The following is a 22,555-nucleotide window of genomic DNA, read 5'->3' as shown; positions in this document are numbered from 1 at the left end:
ATGCCAGTGGTTATGCGATCGCTGCCTTCTGATCGCAACGCCGACACGGACACGACATCATTATAGCCTATGCTGGCAGCCTCCTGACACCTGCAGAGCGCAACTGTTCGATTCCTCATCATCATCAGCAGCAGCCTGGTTATGCCCACTGCAGGGCAAAGGCATCTCCCATACTTCTCCGACTACCCTGGTCATGTGCTAATTCTGGCCATGTTGTCCCTGCAAAGTTCTTAATCTCATCCGCCCACCTAACTTTCTGCCGGCCCCTGCCACGCTTTCCTTCCCTTGCAATCCGGTCCGTAACCCTTAATGAGCATCGGTTATCTTCCCTACTCATTACATGCCCTGCCCATGCCCATTTCTTTTTCTTGATTTGAACTAAGATATCATTACCTCAAGTTTATTCCCTCCCCTAATCTGCTCTTTTCTTATCCCTTAACGTTACACCTATCACTCTTCATTCCATAGCTCGTTGCGCTGTCCTCAATTTAAGTAGAACCCTTTTCGTAAGGCTCCAGGTTTCTGCCCCATACGTGAGCACTGGTAAGACACAGCTGTTATACACTTTTCTCTTGAAGGATAACGGCAACCTGCTGTTCATGATCTGAGAATGCCTGCCAAACGCACCCCAGCCCCTTCTTATTCTTCTGATTATTTCAGTCTCATGATCGGGATCTGCAGTCAGCACCTGTCCTAAGTAAATGCATTCCCTTACCACTTCCAGTGCCTCGCTACCAACCGTAAACAGCTGTTTTCTTCCGAGGCTGTTAAACACTACTTTAATTTTCTGCAGATTAATTTTTAGACGCGCCCTTCTGCTTTGCCTCTCCAGGAGAGTAAGCATGCATTGCAGTTGGTCCCCTGAGGTACTAAGCAAGGCAATATCATCAGCGCATCGCAAGTTACTAAGGTATACTCCACTAACTCTTACCCCCATTCTTCCCAATCCAGGTCTCTGAATACCTCCTGTACACACGCTGTGAAAAGCATTGGAGAGATCGTATCTCCCTGCCTGACGCCTTTCTTTATCAGGATTTTGTTGCTTTCGTTATGGAGCACTACAGTGGCTGTGGAGGCACTATAGATATCCTTCAGTATTTTTACATACGGCTCGCCTACACACTCACTCCGGAATGCCTCCATGACTGCTGAGGTTTCGACTGGATCAAACGGTTCTTCGTAATCAATGAAAGCTATATATGGGGTTGGTTACATTCCGCACATTTTTCTATCAGCTCATTGGTAGTGTGAATATGGTTTATTGTTGAGTAGCTTTTACGGCATCCTGTTTGGTCCTTTGGTTCAGGGAAGTCTAAGGTTTTCCTTATTCTATTTACAATTACCTTAGTAAAATCTTTGTAGGCAATGGACAGTGAGCTGATGGGTCTATTATTCTTCAAGTCTTTCGCGTCCCCTTTCTTATGGATTAGGATTATGTTAGCGTTATTCCAAGATTCTGGTACTCTAGAAATGATGAGGCATTGCGTATACAGGGTGGTCATTTTTTTAGAACAATCTGGCCACCATCCTTCAACAAATCTGCTGTTACCTGATTCTCCCCAGCTGCCTTCCCGCTTTGCGTAGATCCCAAGGCTTTTTTCTTCCGGCACTATCTGGGGGATTTCAAATTCCTCTAGGCTATCATCTCTTCCATTATCGCCGTGGGTGCAACTGGTACTGTATAGATCTCTATACACCTCCTAAGCCACTTGAGGGATCTCATCCATATTAGTATTGATATCGCTGGCTTTGTCTCTTAATGCATACATCTGATTCTTGCCTATTCCTAGTTTCTTCTTCACTGCTTTTAGGCTTACTCCGTTCCTGAGAGCATGTTAAAATCTATCCACATTATACTGTCTTATGTCAGCAGTCTTACGCTTGTTGATTAATTTGGAAAAGTTTGCCAGTTCTCTTCTAGCTGTAGGGTTAGAGGCTTTCATACATTGGCGTTTCTTAATCACATCTTTCGTCTCCTGCGATAGCTGACTGGTATCCTGTCTAACGGAGTTACCACCAACATCTATTGCACATTCTTTAATGATGCCCATAGTACTGTCGTTCAGATCTTCAACACTATGGGCCTCTTCCTGAGTTAAGGCTGAATACCTGTTATGTAGCTCGATCTGCAAGTCCTCTATTTACCCTCTTACCGCTAAATAATTGATCGGTTTCTTATGTACCAGTTTCTTCCGTTCTCTCCTCAAGTCTAAGCTAATTTGAGTTCTTACCATCCTATGGTCACTGCAGCGCACCTTGCTGAGCATGTCCACATCCTTTATGATGCCAGGGTTCACGCAGAGTATAAGGTCTATTTCACTTCTAGTCTCGCCGTTCGGGCTCTTTCAGGTCCACTTTCGGCTATCCCGCTTGCGGAAGAAGGTATTCATTATTGGCATATTATTCTGTTCCGCAAACTCTCCTAATAACTCTGCCCTGCTATTCCTAGTGCCTATGCCATATTCTCCCACTGACTTGTCTCCAGCCTGCTTCTTGCCTACGCTGGCATTGAAGTCGCCGATCAGTATAGGGTATTTTGTTTTGACTTTACCCATCGCCGATTCCACCTCTTCATAGAAGCTTTCGACTTCCTGTTCATCATGACTGGATGTAGGGGCGTAGACCTGTATGACCTTCAATTTGCACCTCGTCTTAAGCTTCACAACAAGACCTGCCACCCTCTCGTTAATGCTATAGAATTACTGTATGTTACCAGCTATATCCTTATTAACCAAGAGTCCGACTCCTAGTTCGTGTCTCTCCGGTAAGCCCTGGTAGCACAGGATGGGCCCGCTTTCCAGCACTGTATATGCTTCTTTCGTCCTCCTAACTTGACTGAGCCCTATTATATCCCATTTACTGCCCTATAATTCCTCCAATAGCACTGCTAGACTCGCCTCACCAGATAACTTTCTAGCGTTAAACGTTGCCAGGTTCAGATTCCAATGGCGGCCTGTCCGGAAGCAGGGATTCTTAGCACCCTCTGCTGCGTCGGAGGTCCAACCGCCGCCGTGGTCTGTTGCATGGCAGCTGCTGGGGACTGAGGGCCGGGGTTTGATTGTTGTGTTCATGTAGGATGTTGTGGCCAAGTACTACACCAGGGTGGCTAATGCTGCTCTGGTGAGGGAGTGCTTTACCGTTTCTGGTCACCGGGATCAGGCCATACTCCAGGCCCGTTTATGCAATTTTATCAACACGCGGATTTTTTTTAATCCGATGAAAAATTGCGCTGCAGCGGGATTGGAACCACGGTCCACCTTCACGCGAGGCGGATGTTCTACCTCTACGCCACCGCTGCACCTTTCGGCGCCGCGCTGTTCCATTACCGAACGCGAATGTCGTGCTCTTGTCTGGGCTGTTCGGCCCATACTGATATGGCTAGCGTTTCTCTGTATTCACAGACCATCATGCGCTCTGTTGGCTTTCGTCGCTCAAGGATCCTGCTGGCCGGCTAGGTCGTTGGGCCATCCGACTACAATATCCCTACACAGTGACTTACAAGTCGCGACGCCAAAACCACGAAGCAGATTGACTCTCTCGCTATCCAGTCCTGGAGGCGATCTCTACGTCTGATTCTGACACCGAAGCCTGTGTTCTCTCTCTTTCCACTGCTCCATGTCGCCGACGAGCAGCGCCGTGACCCCGTACATGCGTATGATCACTGACCAAGCTGGCGTACTCTAACGCCACAACTATCCTCGCTCGGCTATGCACAAACTTCACGACCTCCCCACTGCCGGTCACCTGGTTGTGTCAGATAAGTACGACCGGATCCGCCGACGCTTCTTTTGGCCAGGGCTTACTCGCTCCGTTCGATGATACGTAGCTGCGTGTAAGAAATGCCAGCGACACAACACACCTTCAACGCCCCCTGCTGGCTACCTTCAATCACTCGACATTCCCGCGGAACCATTCTTTCGGGTTGGTTTGGACTTACTTGACCCTTTTCCTCTTTCTACCTCTGGAAACAGGTGGATCGCTGTGGCCATGGATTACGCCACGCGCTATGCCATTAAACGAGCGCATCCTACAAGCTGCGCCTCAGATGTATCCGATTTTCTTCTACGCGACGTGATTTTATTACATGGAGCTCCGCGACAACTTCTCATAGACCGTGGCCGAACATTCCTATCAAACGTTATCTTGGACATCCTGTAGTCCTGTCCCACGAGGCAGAAGCTATCCACGCAATATCATCCGCAAGCAAATAGCCTCACGGAGCGTCACAATTGCACTCGCACAGATCTGCTCGCGAAATATGTCTCTGAAATATGACTCAGACCACACTGACTTGGACCTCCCTCTGCCCTTCGTCACATTTGCTTATAATTCTTCGCGCCACGACACCACCGGTTATTCCATATTTTTTCTTCTGCTCGGCCGAGAACGAGCACTCCCCCTCGGCACAACCCTCCTTGTTCACGCGGCACTCACAAGTGAATATGCACTTGACGCCATCGCCTGCTGTGCCCACGCAAGGGAAATTGCCTGTGACCGCCTTCTGAAATCCAAAGAGTCAAATGCGTTTGTACGACCGGCGACACCGAGACGTGAACTTCCCGCCTCGCTCTTTGGTGCTTCTATGGTCTCCGCGGGGTCAGGTCGCCCTGTCAGAAAAACTGCTGTCTCGCTAGAGAGGCCCATATCGAGTGATTCGTGTCGTGACTCCCGTTACCTACGAGATTGCCCCTGACGCCCCATCTCCTTCCCAGTCCTGTGATTCCGTGCACGTTAAACGACTGAAGCAGCATCACGCTCCCAGTGATGACATTTAGACGCTCTGGGGAGTCGCTTCTGCCGCCGGGGGATTAGGCTACACGCGTGTGATATTTGATTGTTTCAAGGAGGTGCGCGGGCGCCATCAATGGAGAAAAGAGAAGGAAGAACGAACTGGGCTCGCGCTGTTAATCTAAGCTGTCAGCGCTGCAACCGATGTTGTAGATATAACCTGTAAATAGGTGCTCGTCTTACTGACTCGTCTTGCACGTAACAATATATTGGCGCACGGCCGATTGCGTGCTTCTCTGTCAATTACAATGTTGCAGTCTACAACGAACCTGCTGTAAGGCGTTCCTTTCTTAAGTATGTCCACGAGCTTCTTCGGTGTGCCAGGTGCATCCTACCCTGGGACGCCTTCCATGCGTGCTCGGTTACAGATCCTTCCACCCAACGTGTTGTCCCTGCAAACTTCTTAATCTCATCCGCCTACCTAACTTTCTGCCGCCCCCTGCTACGCTTTCCTTCCCTTTGAATCCAGTCCGTATCCCTTAATCAGCATCGGTTATCTTCCCTCCTCATTACAAGTCCTGCCGATGCGCTTTTCTTTTTCTTGATTTGAACTAAGATATGATTAACTCGCATTTGTTCCCTCCCACAATCTGCTCTTTTCTTATTCCTTAACGTTACACCTATCATTCCTCTTTCCATAGCTCGTTGCGCTATCCTCAATTTAAGTAGAACCCTTTTCGTAAGCCTCCAGGGTTCTGCCCTGTACGTGAGTACGGGGCAGAAATGGAAATGGAGTATGTGAGCTAGCCTCCACCCAACAGCCATCGCTCATGCCCACCACACCGCACGCGGACGGCGTCCAAGCCTCCTCGGCGGCTCTAGAGCAGGACTGTACTGGTTATCTCCTTCCAGCCATCGCCCAGCTGTCACAACAGCTCCAGGTTATGAGGAGAGCCTTCGCGACCGTGAGCGGTAGCTTCGTGCCGAGGAAAGCTGTCCACGCTTCACTTCGCGAGGATATCCTGCCCGGCACTACTACGACCTCAAGCCCCCGAGGCATGCCATCGATGCTTTCTTGGTCGTAGACCCGGCTGCTGTGACTGCCACAACAACCACACTGTCCACGGCCGCCGCCCCTGGTTCCTCGGGCCGCTGGACAGGAAGCGTACTGCAAATCAGGAGCTGCGACTTCCAGCAGCCTGCGGTCGTGGAAGAATAACGTTTCGCGGCTTAAAAGACGGCGCCACCCTTTGGGTTCGCAATGTCAATGCCATGCGCGATCGTCATGCTTGAACAGAGCACAAAATAGGGTAGTTTGCAGCAAGACGACTTTGCCTTGCTGCCAAAGCATGGGTGAGCTACGAAGGAGTCAAATTGGTCCTGGCCTGAATAGAGTACAGCTCTGATAGCTGCTTTAGGCTGGCTTCCCTATGCCTTCGGTGAGTCCGACCAGCACGATTCGGAACATGGGGCTGCTGAGAGCTACAGCTTCGATGCTGGGGCCAGTGTGCCCTGCACCACTCTGACAGAGATGTCCGCCGCAAATTCCGGTTCATCGGGTGTCGCCGTTGGCTGCACCCCAGACGGTAGGTAGCACATATGCTACCACCTGCCCTGTGTTGTCCCGCCACCGGGCAGCGCATAAAAATCCTACGCCATCGGCCTCACCACATGCTTAAATCGCGCGCAGACCACCAATGATGCTGCGTCTTGCCAGTCTCTGCAAGGCGAGTCGCTGCGGCGGAAAGCCAGTGAAGCTCGGGAGCTGCAAGATCTCGCGGTTGCATGCTGCTGCACCTGGCAAGGTTCTCGTTAACGGGCTCAGCCTGTTTTGTGGAAAACCGCAGAAGCTAGCCATTTTTCCCACCGCAGGTCTTGGTCTCTGCGCATATTGTTACGGATCGACTGATACATGGATGAGCGCGAGGTATGGCAGATCAATGAAGGCGAAGATGAGATCGCTTGCACGTGGGCCGGATCAGACATCTTTTGTCCTTGCTTTTTGCAAATATCTTGTGAAAATATCTATCGCCTATGTCGTGCCTCCGCTACACTTTCGTGGAAGTATGGGTTACGCCACGCCTGGCAACGGAACTCCGCAGCGGCCGTCGCGTTCGATATCTGTCTGCAATGGCGGAAGACGCAGCGACTACATCAGAACCCGCCAAATTATCGGTCGTGCTCCTGTAAGCCCGAGATGTCGGCATATTGTGTGGTTCTGGTGAAGCGGACGTTGAAGACTGGCGCGAGGAGTACGAACGCGTGAGTGCTAACAACCAATGGACGTTAGCAATTATTATTTTCTGCCTCAACGGCAGTGCAAAAGTATGGCTCGATAACTGGGAAGCTGTGATCGGAAGCTAGGACACCTGCAAAGAAAAACTACGAGATTAGTTTGGGAAGCCCATTGAGGAGAAAGTTGCCACGAAAAAGATGCGCACGTCACGTGCGCAGACGTCTACAGAATCTTACGTCTCGTACATTGAATACGTGTTATCGCTATGTTAAAAGGCCGATGCCTCAATGCCCGAGGACGACAAGGTTCGGCTTATTGTGAAAGCGATTGCGGTCGACGTCTTCAACCTTTTCATGTGCAAATATTCCTCCACAGTCGACGCTACTACAAAGGAGTGCCAGCGCATTGAGCACGCTAAATTCTGGCAGATTGGCCACGCGTTTGCCCGACTTCCCAACACGAGGGTTACGTCCTCTTGCAAAGCAGCAGTACACAAAGCAGCACAGCCACCATTTCCGCAAGATTACGTGACACGGTTTGTTCACCGCGAAATCGAGGCCATGACCCCTGCCACAGTTCGCGCCGGCGACTCGAGCTCAATTACGACTCCATTTGTCCAAGCCATTCTCCGGCAGGAGCTAGCCAACATTGACATTCACTCTGTATGCACCATGGCCAGTCCAACGCCAACATTATGGCGTCCGCCTTCATACTATCGAGAGGTGTGATACGCTACGCGATCTCCCGAACCTGTTGCGTGGAGAGCACCTGACGATCGATTGATATGCTCTACTTGTCAGCGCACCGGCCATGTCGCCTGTAACTGTGCAACCCGCTGGTCCTCGCCTCCTCGAACGTCGTCTATCCCTTACCGATGTTCGGACAGCAACCACTTTCGACCTTCAACGCAGTGATATTTCCGCAACGCCTGTGCTCCCACGAAGATGTATAATTGCACCCTGTCGCCGTGTCATGACCGTCACGTTCGCTTCCAAACGGTCGCCCGTCGTCACGCTGACCACAGACTTGCGCCCGTCGTTTAGCATTGCACTTTTAGCACTGCACGTGCCTATCAGGAACACTAAGCTCCGCAGCGTCCACAAGTGATGCTTCATTGACAGCAGCCACCAAAAATCCTCTTCTGACGCTGCCCACGAGGCGAAGCTTGTTAGACGTTGATGTTGATGGCGTCACCTTTTCTGCGCTCACCGACAGTGGGACGCAGATGACACATCTCTTCGGTCAGTGCAGCTCGTTGTTTTTGCCTTCACAAAGTGGTAACACCTGCCGCTTCACGGATTCTCGGCGTCGCCGATGGAGAGACTCCTGGCATTCTTGGGGTGTGCACCGCCGGCCTCCGCATTGCTGGTCATCTCACTTCAATAAAATTTGCCGTCATTGAGAGTTGTCCCCATGACCTAATCCTCGTCTTAGATTTTTCGTCCAGTCAATCTGCCCAGATTGACAGTCAGACCGGTGCTCTTCAGCTTGAGCTAACCCAATCTTCCCATACCACAGCCGACATACCACCACGCTTACGATCTTGCCATTGTGTTCGCTTCCATCCTCAAGCTGCTGCATATGTTACTCGGACGTCTTCACATAATATTCCCGATGCGACTATGTCTTTTCTTAGATTATCGACGTTCTCTAAGCCTGCGATGTCGCCCTTGCTCACACCATTGTTTCCATTGCTGACAATACAGAGGCCATTCCCCTTATGAACGTTACCCTATTGACAAAGCTAATCCTACAAGGCATGTCGCTGGCCACGATTTTCCCTCTATGCTTGCAAGATTGCCGTTTTCAACGCAGATGTCGCGCTGCCTTTTTGCTACTCCAACTTTGCTCCTTCGTCTCTCGAGGACATTAAAAAATGGTCGCTCCCGATCTGACCCAGGCGCAACTTCAAGATATCTACCACGGTCTGGCGTCCTTTCGTGATATCTTTGATTTTCGCAGTCGTCCTCAAAGCCAAACGTCTGTAGTCACTCATCGAATCAACACTGGTGATGCCAACCCTATATGCCGGCAACCATATCGCGTGTCCCATCATGAACGTTAAGTTATCCTGAACGAGGCTGACAGAATGATTGCAAAAACGTCATCGAATGGTCGTTTAGCACGGAGGCCTCCACTGTCGTTCTCATGAAAATTAAGTACGGCAGCTGATGTTTCTGCGTTAATTATCGGAGTTGGAACAAAAAACCCATAACGAAGTCAACCCATTGCCTCGCATTGATGACGCCCTCGAGTGTATTCAAGAGCTCAGTATGTTTCTTCCATCAACCTTCGGTCCTGCTATTGGCAGATTTCAGTGGACCTTCTGGGCCCCGTAATGTGTAATGTCCCAGCAACTTTCGAACGTATGATGGGCTCTCTGCTGCGGGCACATAAGTGGTTCATTGGTCTATGCTATTTAGACGGTGCGATTGTCCACTCGCCTACGTTTGACAGCTACCACAGTCGTTTACGGTCGTGCTTGCCATCTTCTGTCGACCCAATCTTCAGCTGAACTCTGCGAAGAGCCGTTTCGACCAACGCCAAGTGAGTATGCTCGGTCACCTAATCAGTGCTGCCGGTGTTCAAGCAGACTCCGACGAGGAGCGAGCAGTGCAACACTTTCCCATGCAGTGTTTAGCCAAAGACATTCGCTGTTTCGTTGGCTGATGTTCCTACTTTCGTCACTTTGTGCGGAACTTCGCGGACCTAGGCCGCCCTGTGAGTGAACTTTTGAAGGGCGTTCGTTTCGTGTGAGCACCCGAACAAGCAACTTCGTTTTATGCCCTCATTCATCTACTGACTACATCACCAATACTGGCCCATTTCGACCACTCATTGCCTACAGAGCCTCGACCCGATGCCAGTGGTCATGGAATTGGGACTTCCTTTGGCCAAAAGCATCACGGCAAGGAACGTGTCACCGCCTACGCCACTCGCCTCCTCTCATCGTTCGAACGGAAGTTTTCTATCACTGAACATGAGTCCCTGGATTAGCGTGGGCTCTCAACAAATTTAGACCTTACTTCTTTGGCCGAACTTTTTATGCGAATACAGACCATCATGCACTCTGCTGGCTCCCATCGCTCAAGGAACCGTCTGGACGTCTCGGCCACTGGGCACTACAGCTCCAAGAATACTCGTTTCTTGTGCACTAGAAACCTCTACGACTCAACCAAGAAGCAGGTTGCTTGCCACATCACCCTGTCGATGCAGCCGGCCTTGAGGACCAGCTACAACCGATTGATATCCCTGCAAAGCCATTGTTCCCCGTCGGCCTTGACCTTCAAGGCCCTTTCCCTACGCCCGTCTCGGGAAATAAATGGGTTGCGGTGTCGACATATTACGCCACGCGCTTCGCCATCAAACGGGCATTGTTGAGAAGCTGTTCCACAGACGCCACTGACTTTCTCCACCACGAAGTAATCCTACATCATGGCGCCCCTCGGGAGCTGCTCACCAGTCGTGGGAGGTACTTCCTCTATCCAGTGGTAGATCACCTTCTTCGTGCCTGCTCCACTGAACATGAGCTTACCACCGCTTATCATCTACAGACGAATGGACTGAACGAGTGCCTGAACCGAACGCTAACTGAGATGCTGGCCATGTATGTTTCACTTGATCACCGTGACTGGTTCATCACGTTAGCATTTGCAACCTTAATGTACAATTCGTCGTGGGATGACACCGCTGGACGTTCCCCGTTTGATTTACTGTTTGGCCGACCTCGTGCATTGCTATTCGAGACTCTTCTTCCATCGGCTCCTCACTCGCCTACTCAATACGCCGATGGCGTCATTGGCCGAGCCCGTGCAGCTCGTCAACTTGCCCACGACCGACTCTATGCTTCACAAGGTTTCCAGAAGACCCGTTTTGACAGCCGGCACAGAAGTGTGTACTTCATGCCTGACTCTCTGCATCTCCTATGGTTGCCATGCCAACGCATTAGCCTCCCATGGAAGCTCCGCCAACGTTACACCGGACCCTACGAGGCCGTGCATCAACTCGGTGTCGACAATTATGAGATTATACCCCTGCGCCCTGCTCTTTCGACCTCCTCGCTATCAACTGATGTTCACGTTTCCCGGCTGAAGCCCTATTGCCCTTCTAGCTTCTCACCGTCGTAGCAAGTGATAGGACGCTGCTTCCGCCACCAGAGGGTGATGTTACGGAGCGATTGATACATGAATGAACGTGAGGTTTGGGAAATGGATAACGACGAGGATGAGGTCACTTGCACGTAGGCCCGATCAGACATCTACTGCCCTAGTTTTGTTTGTAAATACTTTGTAAATATATTCTTCGCCTACATCTTGCCTCCGTACAATATTGTTAATATTGATCACACGGCAAAGCGTATATTATACGATGACGATAGTAAGCTTTCTTTTGCCGGCTCGGATGTCGCGTGCCTATCTTTTCGCGCAATTGAAACGCTTCACCGCATTCACTTGTAGGCTACGAATAATGAATTAAAGCTGAACATTAGTAATACTAAGGTCGTGTTGTTACACCCACGAAACAAATTCAACGTTCTCCATGCTATTGCTAAACAATTTCGGAATGGATGTGTTAGAAAGTTTTCAAACGCTAGAGTGTTACTTTTTCCAATTATTTATTCTTGGATGCTAACATCCAAAGCATACAATTGGTATGGTCTCATACGGTACATAGCGTTACACTCCCTCTCTCGGTTCATATTATTTCATACAATGACCTATTTTCTTCCACGATAAACTATGGTGCTCTCCTTTGCGGAAAAAAACTGAAGAAAATATAAAAAGTTATTTCACTTGAGCAGTGTATAATACGCCTAGCTTTAAAGCCCCTCTTAAGTCACACAGTAGACACGCTCATAGGGTTTGTTAACAGTAAGATTGTTAACTCATGGTGTACGTAAAATTTCAGACTACTTCGACAACATAAGTTGGAAACAAAAAAAAGTACTGCCTGAAATTACTGACGAAATTAACACATATTCCCCTACATATCACACACGTTATCCTGAAACGTGGAAGTTTGACAGATGCTTCACGGCATATGGTAAGTCAATGCTGAGGTACACGTTACCAATCTGGTTAAATAATTTGTCAAAAAATGACAAAAATGACAAAAAAGCCGTTTTAGGCTTTTGTCCGTGCTCCGAAGATCTGTCACACGTTGAATAAATCTGAATTGAAAAAAGAACGCAGGCAGCGAGAGCGTTAGGTATGCGAGAACAGAGAGAAGCTGCTGAAGAGGACACTTTGGAATGCATGCGAGAGCGTGGGCGGGACAATTATGTGAGAAAAAAAAGGCACTGCAACAATAGGGCCCCTTGCGATAGAGGGCAGATCGTCTTAATTTGCGTAGTATTCTTTGGAATTGCTCTTAAAACTCTTAAAATATGGCCGTCTTGGAGTAAATTGTACAGTATAAACTTAATCAGTAATTATAAAGAATGCTAGGCCCTATATAAACAATTCCTGAGAGGGGAATTTCTGTTCATATTTATTTTTCAATGCAAAAGCCTTATATGTCTCATCGTTCAGTTCGCCTTCAAAGTCATGGAGTGAAAACGCGTCGACAATACGAAAGATACAAAATCTATCGTTATCAATCGCTCATACCCTCGTAAGCGAGGAAGATGAAGGATAAAGATGGTTGATAGCAAATTATGATAGATGATAATGCGAATCAAAAAGGACGATAAAGCAAATTAAGTGGGTGACTAAGCGGATTAAGATCGATGATTAAGCTGATTAGGCAAACTTATTTAAGAGGATGAGTAAGCAAATAAACGGATGATTAAGCTAATTAAGAGTATGGGTAATCGAATTAAAGGAGGGATGATTCAGCGAAGTAGACTATGCGACGTAAGAGGGGTGTGTACATCATGTGTCCGTCTTTAATGCATCGGTGCTTGGGCTTTCGCCTTCAAGTCGGCTTAGAGAGCCTATGAACATAAGGGACCCTGTGAATTTTGCGACAACAATTAAATAGAGACCTCCCGTTGCATTTTTGCCTTTGGCGTCACCGTCACCATGATCTTCATTATAAAGCCAAGGGCAATGGCCTCGTCACCGCGCGCAATATGGAGTATGCGCGAGCGAAAGCGTGCGAGGGAGAACCCACAATGTCGCCTCAATCTCGTGAGCGCAAGCTGGAGGGCACGGAGGAAGCTCGCCGTGCTCGGTCACGCGCATGTGACCGGAGGGACAGAAAGGAAGGGGCATTCTGCTCTGGCAGCTGCTGCGTATAGTACAGGATCCGTCTTCAAAACGACCTGCAGTTAGTGCCGAGTCTAGGTGTGCTGGGGGCTCATAGCATCGCGTACATGGCGTTTTCGCCACTTAGGTCTCGCTGCAGCGAGAGGCAGCACGAAGGTCAATTTGCTCGCTGTTGATGTCGGTCTTCCTCAAGGCAGTGTTTTTACAGCGAGCATCCGCGCTCATCAAGTGAGGTGTGTTTAAGTTTCACAGTGAGCGCATGTCACTATGCAAGTTAATTTAGTTAGTAAGCAAGCGTTTGCGAATTTATACGACCGATAAGGACACTTGTATTACTTCGTATAGGTGCCTCCCAATCCCAATTTGCTGTCCCAATCCATGATTCTGCTTTCGGACAAAATTCGACTTTTTTTTACAGTGCACATAGGTAGAGAGTCCTCATTTGGAGTAGTTGAATTTCGCTGCGTCGTCAAGGTTTTGCTTTATGTCTTGGGCGGAAAAACTAATGATGGGTTTTCCTGAAGAAAAAAAAAACATTTCCTACTCCATGTTTAGCAATGAATGGATGCAAATGTTCATAATACTTGTACTCGCCATTCCAGCATTCTGAAGATGATGCTCAGCAGGACTGCGATAGGACAATCGAAAGAACTCCTACGTGTTTTGGGGTTATTCTGCCATCTTGGCTGTTGCTTCTTTGTATAAATCTTGAAAACATAATTTTGCCTATTTTTTGTCTATGTCACATTTTTTGTGTAGGTGTGCAGTAAGAACTCGTTACGACTGAGCTCCACAGTGGCCGTCGCTTGGATTTTTCCACAATGACAAAAGAGGCGGCCTCTTTCAGAATGGTGGCAACGTCATCGGCTTTCCTTCCACAGCAAGGAGATCCAGGCACGTTTTCCGGAACCGATGACGTGGATATTGACGACTGGTTGGCCTTATACGAGCGTGGAAGTAAAAACTATCGATGGGAAGATACGGCAACGCTGGCCAATGTTATCTTTTATTTAGAAGGCACAGCAAAGGACAAGTTCGAAAATCATGAAACTTAAATCGGAAGCTGGGATTCCTGCGAGAAAAATATGCCTGATCTGTTTGGAAAAGACATTTATTGTACGATCGCGGCGTAGAAGGCGCTGCCACCACGTGCCCGAACATCTACGGAGTCATATCCTTCTTATATAAAGGGCATAATAGCCTTTTGTCGCGCGATGGATGATCTGACGCAGGCAAAGTTGGGCATATTTTAAAAGTAATAGCAGATCATGCTTTTAATCTGCTCATTTTCAAAGGCTGCAACATTGTAGACTCCATCTTACGGCACTCCAGGCGTTTTGAGAAGGCCAAAAGCCGACGCATCACTCACCAGTTCATGCGACTGCCTAAAACAAAAGCAAATTCTACCTCCACCACAGGTACCACTCACAACGGAGCATGTCACCAATATTATCTGACGTGAAATTGAGGTCATGTCTCCTGCTTTCACGCGCTCACGCACCGTTCAGTCTACGTCCCCGACGGTACCACTTGCGCAAGCCATTGTTCGTCAGGAGCTGTCCGATTTTGTCTTCGACTCTGCGTGCCGTCGCTTCCTCATGCCCGACTGACCGTTTCGAATTATCTAACGCTCGAGTCCCGAGGTTCCTGCTGCGTCGTCACAATCCGGTCGAATGGAGGACTCCTGATGTCCGGCCTATTTGCTTTAGCTGCCATTTTATAGGTCACGTCCCACGCTATTGCAACAGCCGTCTGTCCTGGCCTCCTCATGCACCCTATGACCATAACCATTGTCCTGAGAGCAATCCGGACCATTTCGAACCTCACTTCGCACAATCGCATACCACCAGCAAAGACGCTCGCTCCATGTCATATCGACGCTCACCATCTCCGCCTGGACATAGAGTCCTGTTCGCCACTCTCTCGTCGTCCGTTCCTTCGCTCGCCCCAGTTCCGACACCCATCGTCCTCAATTGGACGTATGCCTTCGACAAACAAGGCGATGCAGCACCCGGATGTGACGCTGCATTAACTACCTGTTCGCAATATCCGCTGACCACACTGCGCACTAGACGTGACCAATTAAACGTTAATATTTACGGTGTACGCGCCGCGGCTCTCGTTGACACGGGCGCACATATATCTTTGATATGTCCAAGATGTGTCGTATATATATATATATATATATATATATATATATATATATATATATATATATATATATATATATATATATATATATATATATATATATATATATATATATATTACTCCCATCTCAAGCTGTTATGTACGTGAACTTGACTTCCCTGCCTTACATTTACGATAGTGATTACTTGTAGACTTGAATATGTGATATTCTATTATCCCGAAATTCTACCGTTCCCCACACCTTCGTTACCATCACTAATAACACAGTGTCACTGTCCATCTTGAACTAGCTCGTGCACGTGAACTATATCGGTAGGCATGAGTCTGGCCAACGTCACTTCATTCGATGTGCATGCCATTTCTGCATTCGCTGCAGACAATTCTGTGTCTTCCGCTACGGCCACTTGCTAGTCCAGTTGAACCGATATCAATTTTGACAAAATTATAGCTCCGGACCTTGTCCCAGAACACGCTGCCGGTCTCCGGCACCTGTTCATGTCCTATCGCTATATATTTGCCTTGGGTAACTGCCCGTTGGGCCAGACAACTGTCTTAACTCGCACAACTCTAAAGATAACTCCAAAAACGTCATTAAACTTTCCTATAGTCCCGGAGCATCAATTGTCGTTCCAGTAAAAAGAAGGATGGCGGCGGGTGCTTCTGCGTGGATTACCGGCACTTGAACAAAGGCACACATAAGGACGTTTACCTATTGCCTTGGAGTAATGACGCCATCGACTGCCTTCATGGGCCTACCTACTTATCATCCATCGACCTCCGCTTAGGATATTGGCTGATTTCTGTCGACGATATGGACCGCGAAAGGACCACATTTGTTACGCCCGACGGTCTTTTTCAATATATAATTATGTATTTTGGCTTATGTAATGCCCCCGCTGCGTTTGAAAGACAGGCTTCGCTTTTGTTCCTCAGGTCACAAGCTAACGACCGCCTACCACCCTTAGACTAATGAAATTACAGAATGTCCCGGCCGCACACACATCCCAATGCTGGCCATGTACATTGCAGCAGTTCACCATGACTGGGATAAAAATTTGCCTTATGTGACATTCGTCTACACCTCGTCCCGCCACGACACTACAACCTTTTCCCCCTTTTATCTCTTGTTTGGTTGCGACCTCACATTGCCCTTTGAGACGCTACTTCCATCAGCTCCGCACCCTGCTACAGAATTCGCTCCTGACACCATTGCTCGTACTCAAACAGCCCGCAACATCGCATGGGACGATCTCTGTCTTGCAGCTCACTCAAGAGGCCCTTTACGATAGCTACCAGATAACCCTTCACTTAAAGCCAGGCTGCTTGGTCCTCCTTTGGACCCCTTGCCGCCATGTCCGCCTGTCTTCGAAACTTCTTTGCCACTACTCCGGGCCTTACGAGGTTTTACGCCAGTTCCCCGAGGTGCCCCACAAGATAACCACCGTTGGACGGTCACTCGTCATCTTCAGAGCCTTGCCCCCCCCCCCCCCCCCGACGTCATGCATGAAATGAATGAATGAATGAATGAATAATTAATGTGTTGCTTTTTATTGGCGCAAGGGCCAGGTATGGTCAAAGAGCACCACGCAAGTGTTGGTGACTTCACGGAGGAGTAGTGGATTCTACGAAGTTGATGTGATGTGGCTGTAAAGGGGCCTCAAATATTGTCGCTGTAAAGTGCGTAAAATATACCTGTAGTATGATCATGGTGATGACAAATGACGTGTACTATGAGCATTAACGTGCATTGCAAAATGATATGATATAAAAAATATATAAGATGCTAAAGTTCACTACAGCACCAGTGCCTCGTTAGAGCCCTTGAGACACAAGGACCTGGAGGCATGTGCTATACAAGACAAATATCACAGCGGCATCCTCTGCAAAGGGGATGCGATATGAATTTAATGGACTTAACATCTACTACAACATCATTTAAGAAATTGAGGATTGCTGTGGTGTTAAAAAACGGTCCTTTACCAAGAAACATAGCTGGGTGAAGAAGGACGCAATCATGATATGCAAGAGGAAAATATTTCTTTCTTTCAGATTCGGCTCTCCGACCCTCCAAGAGGACTTGGAGGACGATAAGCCTCTCCCCACTTCGACCACAGGTTGGTGGTTCATTTCCAGTATGCAGAAAATTGTGGGTACCAAATGTGTGCCCTATTCTGAGGCCACAGGATAGGACATCTGTTCGCCATGATTTTGTTGGGGAGGGCCAAAAACCTAGCTGTGGCTTTATAACGTGCAGTTTATTATTTAATTCTGCGTTCCACATGCGTTGCCAGTGTTCTCGCAGTATCTTTTGTAACAAAGGCTTCAAATATGTGACAGGTACTACAGCCGTAGGAATAATGGTTGGTAATGTGAGTGATGTGGCCATTTTATCAGCTAGTACATTACCCTCGATGCCTCTATGGCCAAAAACCCAGCATATTTCTACATGTCTATGTGACAGATAAATATTGCATAAGAGTGAGTATAGTTCATTGAAGACAGGATCTGTATGCTTTTGTAAAAAAATGAGTGCTTTTACAAGACTTAACGACTCTGCGAATCTGATTGTTCTATCAAGTTTTAGCTTTTTATATGTTTTATTGCAGATAGTACTGCATAAGCTTCTGCAGTGAAGATACTTGCTAGCGGGTTCAATACGTCAAATTTTGAAAAAGATGGACCAACAGCAGCATAAGATACACCAGCATGTGATTTTGACGCGTCTGCGTAGAATTCGGAGCAGGAGTACTTCGATTGATGTTCACGAAAATGCATAGCAATTTCGAGGTCAGGAGCGTGCTTTGTGACCTCTACAAAGGATACATCACAGTCTATGACCTGCCACTCCCAAGGCGGTAACAGCTTAGCTGGAGGCATTAGGTGATGTCGAGAGCTCGGACATCCATTTCTTCGCTAAATTCTCTTGCACGCAGTGCAAAGGTAGCCTCATGGAGGGTCTATTCGGAAAAAGTGTTTCACACGTCAAGTCGTTAAGGTTTTAGAAACACGGATGTTCTTTATTAGAGCGCACTTTGAGAAAATAGGTGAGGCTGATGTATGTTCGCTTAAAATGGATTGACTACTGATCTGACTCTACTTATAGATTTTCGAGATGGCTTGTTTTAAATGCGCTAGTGGCGAGGCGGATACCCAGATGATGAACGGGGTCTAAAATCTTTAGCGCACTTGGAGCGGCAGAGTTATATACTACGGCACCAAAATCTAGTCGCGATCGAAGTAGGCCCCTGTAAAGATTCAGTAAACACTTCCTGTCGCTACCTCATGTTGTGTGGGATAGGATCCTAATTCATAGTTTTTAGACATTTTGCTTTAGGACATTTTATGTGTGAAATGGAAGTAATCCTGGAGTCAAGTATAACACGTAGAAATTTGTGCTCTTTTTAGAAAGGAATTTGTTGTCCGGCCAGTTCTACACAAGGATGAGGAACCAGGCCTCTCTTTCTTGTAAAGATAACACAAGAGCTTTTTGGGGGTTCATTTTAATTTCATTTTGGTCTGCCCACTTAGACACCGTGTTTAAGCCCTGCTGTATTATGTCTCTCACACACTGTAAGGTTGCGCGATTTGAAACCTATTTGTATATCGGCGACGTACATGAAATAAAACATGGCTGGTGGTAGAGAAGCACGAAGTTTCTTCATCTTAACGATGAAGAGCGTGCACCTAAGCACGTATCCCTGGGGTACACCGGTTTCTTGTATAAAAGGTCGCGATAACACGTTGCCGATTCTCACGCGGAAGATACGAAAGAACAAGAAAGAGGGGAAAAATTTTAAGAAAGAGGGGTGCCTGGGAGCGGGTTGGGGATGCGGGAGGTTAGGAAGCATTTAGGAGTTTCATTGGTTTTATGTTCTTCTGGCATTAGAAGAGACGGTCAGGCGGTCGGGGCGCGAGTAACGCAAAAGGAAAATTAAAAAAAAACATGAGTTGAAAGAGTGACTTGAGTAGCATAGCAGCAATCCGTCGAGTAATTTTGAAGTAGTTAAGATGGCGACGAGGAGTCTGAGGTGCAATGTATGGGGTGACTGAAAGGCAGCGGCATGGTCTTTCAAGGGGCACTGCCCCAGTCGCTCAGCGAAGGTGTCGTTACGGCGGCATCGAGTGATGGCGATAGCCTGGGTTGAGGCTCCGAAAAAGGCATATTAACTTCGAAATGTGTTGGTGAGGGGGTTTCACAAAATATATAAAGAAAAAAGAAGAGAAAAGAGAGGGGGGACCGAAACCGGAATAACAAACAGGAGGGTGACGTCCACAGAAGCGGGCGGGGGCAAGTGTACATGGGAGAATGGGTTCGTACAGTTGATATAGACGTAAAAACCTGAAAGAATATATTAAGTCGAGCAGTAGGCAGGAAAAAATTTGTCCAAATGGAAGAGTATGTGAGGTTAAGAATTAAGGTTAGCGGGTGGCATATTGTGTTTTGTGTCTTGGTTGATGATATGAGTTACCGCTTTTAAACATTCTAAGATGCCGCGTGCCAAATTAATTCCCTTCGGGCGTAGGCAATTAAACTTGTGTATGAGGTATGCTTCCGTATACTTCCTTTCGCGAGGGGAACGGAAATTTGTTTGTAGTACACAGAGCCTTGCGTTGTTAAATATGTGACCATGTTCCTTAAGGTAGCTGGCTAATTCGTTGGGTAAACTCTGTTTTTTCCAGGCGGTGACCGTTGAGTCTTGTATGTACTTGTTGTACAGTTTCACCTATGTATTGTTTGCCACAAGCGGAGCATTCTGGAAAATATTAAGATGTCATCTTCTGCAGGTACTGACGAAATCACCAGCAAACTCTTAAAAAACATACGTCATGCTTCTTCAGAGTACTTATCATTACTGTTCACACAATCACTCTCCACAGGTAGCATACCCAGCGATTGGAAGGTGGGGAAGGTCGTTCCGGTCTTCAAATCAGGTAACAAAGAATCGCCCCTTAATTATCGCCCCATCTCTTTAACAAGTGTGCCATGCAAAATCATGGAACATGTAATCTATTCTTGCATAATGAACTTTCTCGACTCTATTAATTTCTTTCATCCTTCTCAACACGGCTTCCGTAAAAACCTATCTTGTGAAACGCAATTAGCTATTTTTGTCCATGACCTGCACATGGCCCTTGATTCTAACCTTCAAACTGACTCAATCTTCCTAGATTTCGCGAAAGCCTTCGACAAGGTTCCCCACGAGCGCTTGCTACTAAAACTTTCTTGGTTAAATTTGCATCATAGCATACTGCAGTGGATAAAAGAATTTCTGGCAAACCGTACCCAATTTGTTCACGTTAATAATCAAACCTCTAGGTCTCTTGCAGTAACATCAGGCGTCCCGCAAGGATCAGTTCTTGGTCCCCTTCTATTTTTAATATATATTAACGACCTACCAACACAGGTCTCCTGTAACATTCGCATCTTTGCCGATGACTGTGTTATCTATCGCACAATCAGTAACCCCTCTGATCAACTAACTCTTCAAAGAGATTTAACTTGCGTCCAGGACTGGTGTAACCAATGGCTCATGGAACTAAACCCCGATAAATGCAAACTCATGTCATTTCATCGAAAACGTAATCCTCTCCTGTTCCCTTATACAATTTCGCACGTCACGATAGCATTAACACAGTCTTACAAATACCTAGGCGTAACGTTGTCTAACGATCTAACCTGGAACGCGCATGTCACTAGAGTGATATCATCTGCTAACAGAAGCCTTAGTTTCCTAAAACGTCATCTACGTCTAGCGCCACCAAACCTAAGATTGCTTGCATACAAGTCACTCGTACGCTCTAAGCTGGAATATGCCTCGGCCATCTGGAGCCCTAACCAAAAATATCTAACAAACTGTCTAGAATCAGTGCAGAATCGTGCCACAAGATTCATCCATTCATGCTATTCATATAATGTCAGTATATCATCGTTAAAAGCAGAATCCGGCTTAACAAGCCTGACTTGTCGGCGTCGTATCGCTACTATGTACTTATTTCATAGGTTTTTTTACAGCTCACTTCATCATCCACCCTACATCAGCCCTCCTGCACGCATTTCTCTCCGCATTGGTCATCCCTTTCAAGTCGCCCGTCCACGTACGCACACTACCACGTTTGCCACATCATTCTTCCCACGTTCAGCCTCGGACTGGAACGGCCTTCCACACGATATCGCCGCAATCACCTGCCCATCGACGTTTTTGAACTGTATAATTAACATATTTACCAGCGAGCAAACTTGTACCTAAACATCTTTCCCTTTTGTATATAATTTATTTTAATAGCTACATACCCCTTATGTAATACCCCCAATCCTGGGGGCCTTTAAGGTAATAAAGTGAAGTGAAGTGAAGTGAAGTGAAGTGAAGTGAAGTGAAGTAGACTACGTTGCTTGATGTGCAGGTGAAAGCCGAAGTTACCTTGTGTGCGTAATTCGACGCTGTACTTTTTACTGTAGTAGTAGATTGAATATGTTTGCATGTAGGGCACCTGGGGCGGCCACAGGGATTGGTTCCCAACTTCCTCTTTGGCTTTAGTTTGGCGTGTACAAGAACACCTTTAAAGCTAGTGTTGCGTCTGTAGGCTACTCAGGGAGGGTCGGGAAAGATCTTACTAAGTTTCTGGTTGCTGGCGAGAATTGGGTAGTATTTACTGAGGATGTTATTCACGTTTGGGAGTGCGTTTCAGAATTTAGTAGTAAGAAGAGGCGGTGTTGTTCTTGTGATCCTCGTACGGGGCTTGAGGAACTCGGCTCAATCAAGTTTGGTTGCAGCGGTGTAGGCTGTTTGAATGTCACTGTTTGCGTGGTTCCTGTTTGATGGGGTTTCTTTAAGGCGATCTAGTCTATCTATGTAGTCTTGGTTTTCAACGCAAATGCGACGTAGGCGTGGGGCTTGGCCTTTAAAGATGCCTTGTTTGCAATGTCTGGGATGGTGGCTGGTATATTCTAGGTACTGCTGTTTGTCGAAAGGTTTCCTTTACAGCGTTGTCTCTAGTTCCCCATTGTCAATGTATATTGTTGTGTCCAGAATGTTTATGCGCTCAGTTGAGTATTCTGATGTGAATTTTATTGTTCGGTAACAGAGTTTAGAAATGCTACATGTTTATCTAGACTGTCTTGACCATGTTCCCATATTATGAGTATGTCGTCTATGTATCGCAGGTATGTGTGGGGCTTGGCAGTGCAGCGCGCTAGGAAATCTGTTTCCAGAATCCCCATAAATATGTTCGT

The 22,555-nt window shown here is 47.4% G+C and overlaps 1 long non-coding RNA gene across 1 annotated transcript in view; it reads left to right on the top strand.

The window, feature by feature from the left end:
• LOC142574026 (uncharacterized) overlaps nt 1–21,033 on the top strand; it is a 32,446-nt gene extending 11,413 nt beyond the window's left edge. Inside the window, exons 2-4 of the long non-coding RNA XR_012826394.1 lie at nt 17,374–17,438; nt 20,005–20,109; nt 20,203–21,033. This is a non-coding gene — a long non-coding RNA (uncharacterized LOC142574026). The remainder of the gene's footprint in view (nt 1–17,373; nt 17,439–20,004; nt 20,110–20,202) is intronic.
• Nucleotides 21,034–22,555: the final 1,522 nt, after the last annotated feature.

The sequence above is a fragment of the Dermacentor variabilis genome, chromosome 3, assembly GCF_050947875.1.
Source record: "Dermacentor variabilis isolate Ectoservices chromosome 3, ASM5094787v1, whole genome shotgun sequence".
Classification (NCBI taxonomy): domain Eukaryota; kingdom Metazoa; phylum Arthropoda; class Arachnida; order Ixodida; family Ixodidae; genus Dermacentor; species Dermacentor variabilis.
Note: the sequence above shows the minus strand (reverse complement) of the source record. Positions and strands in the feature narration are given on the sequence as shown.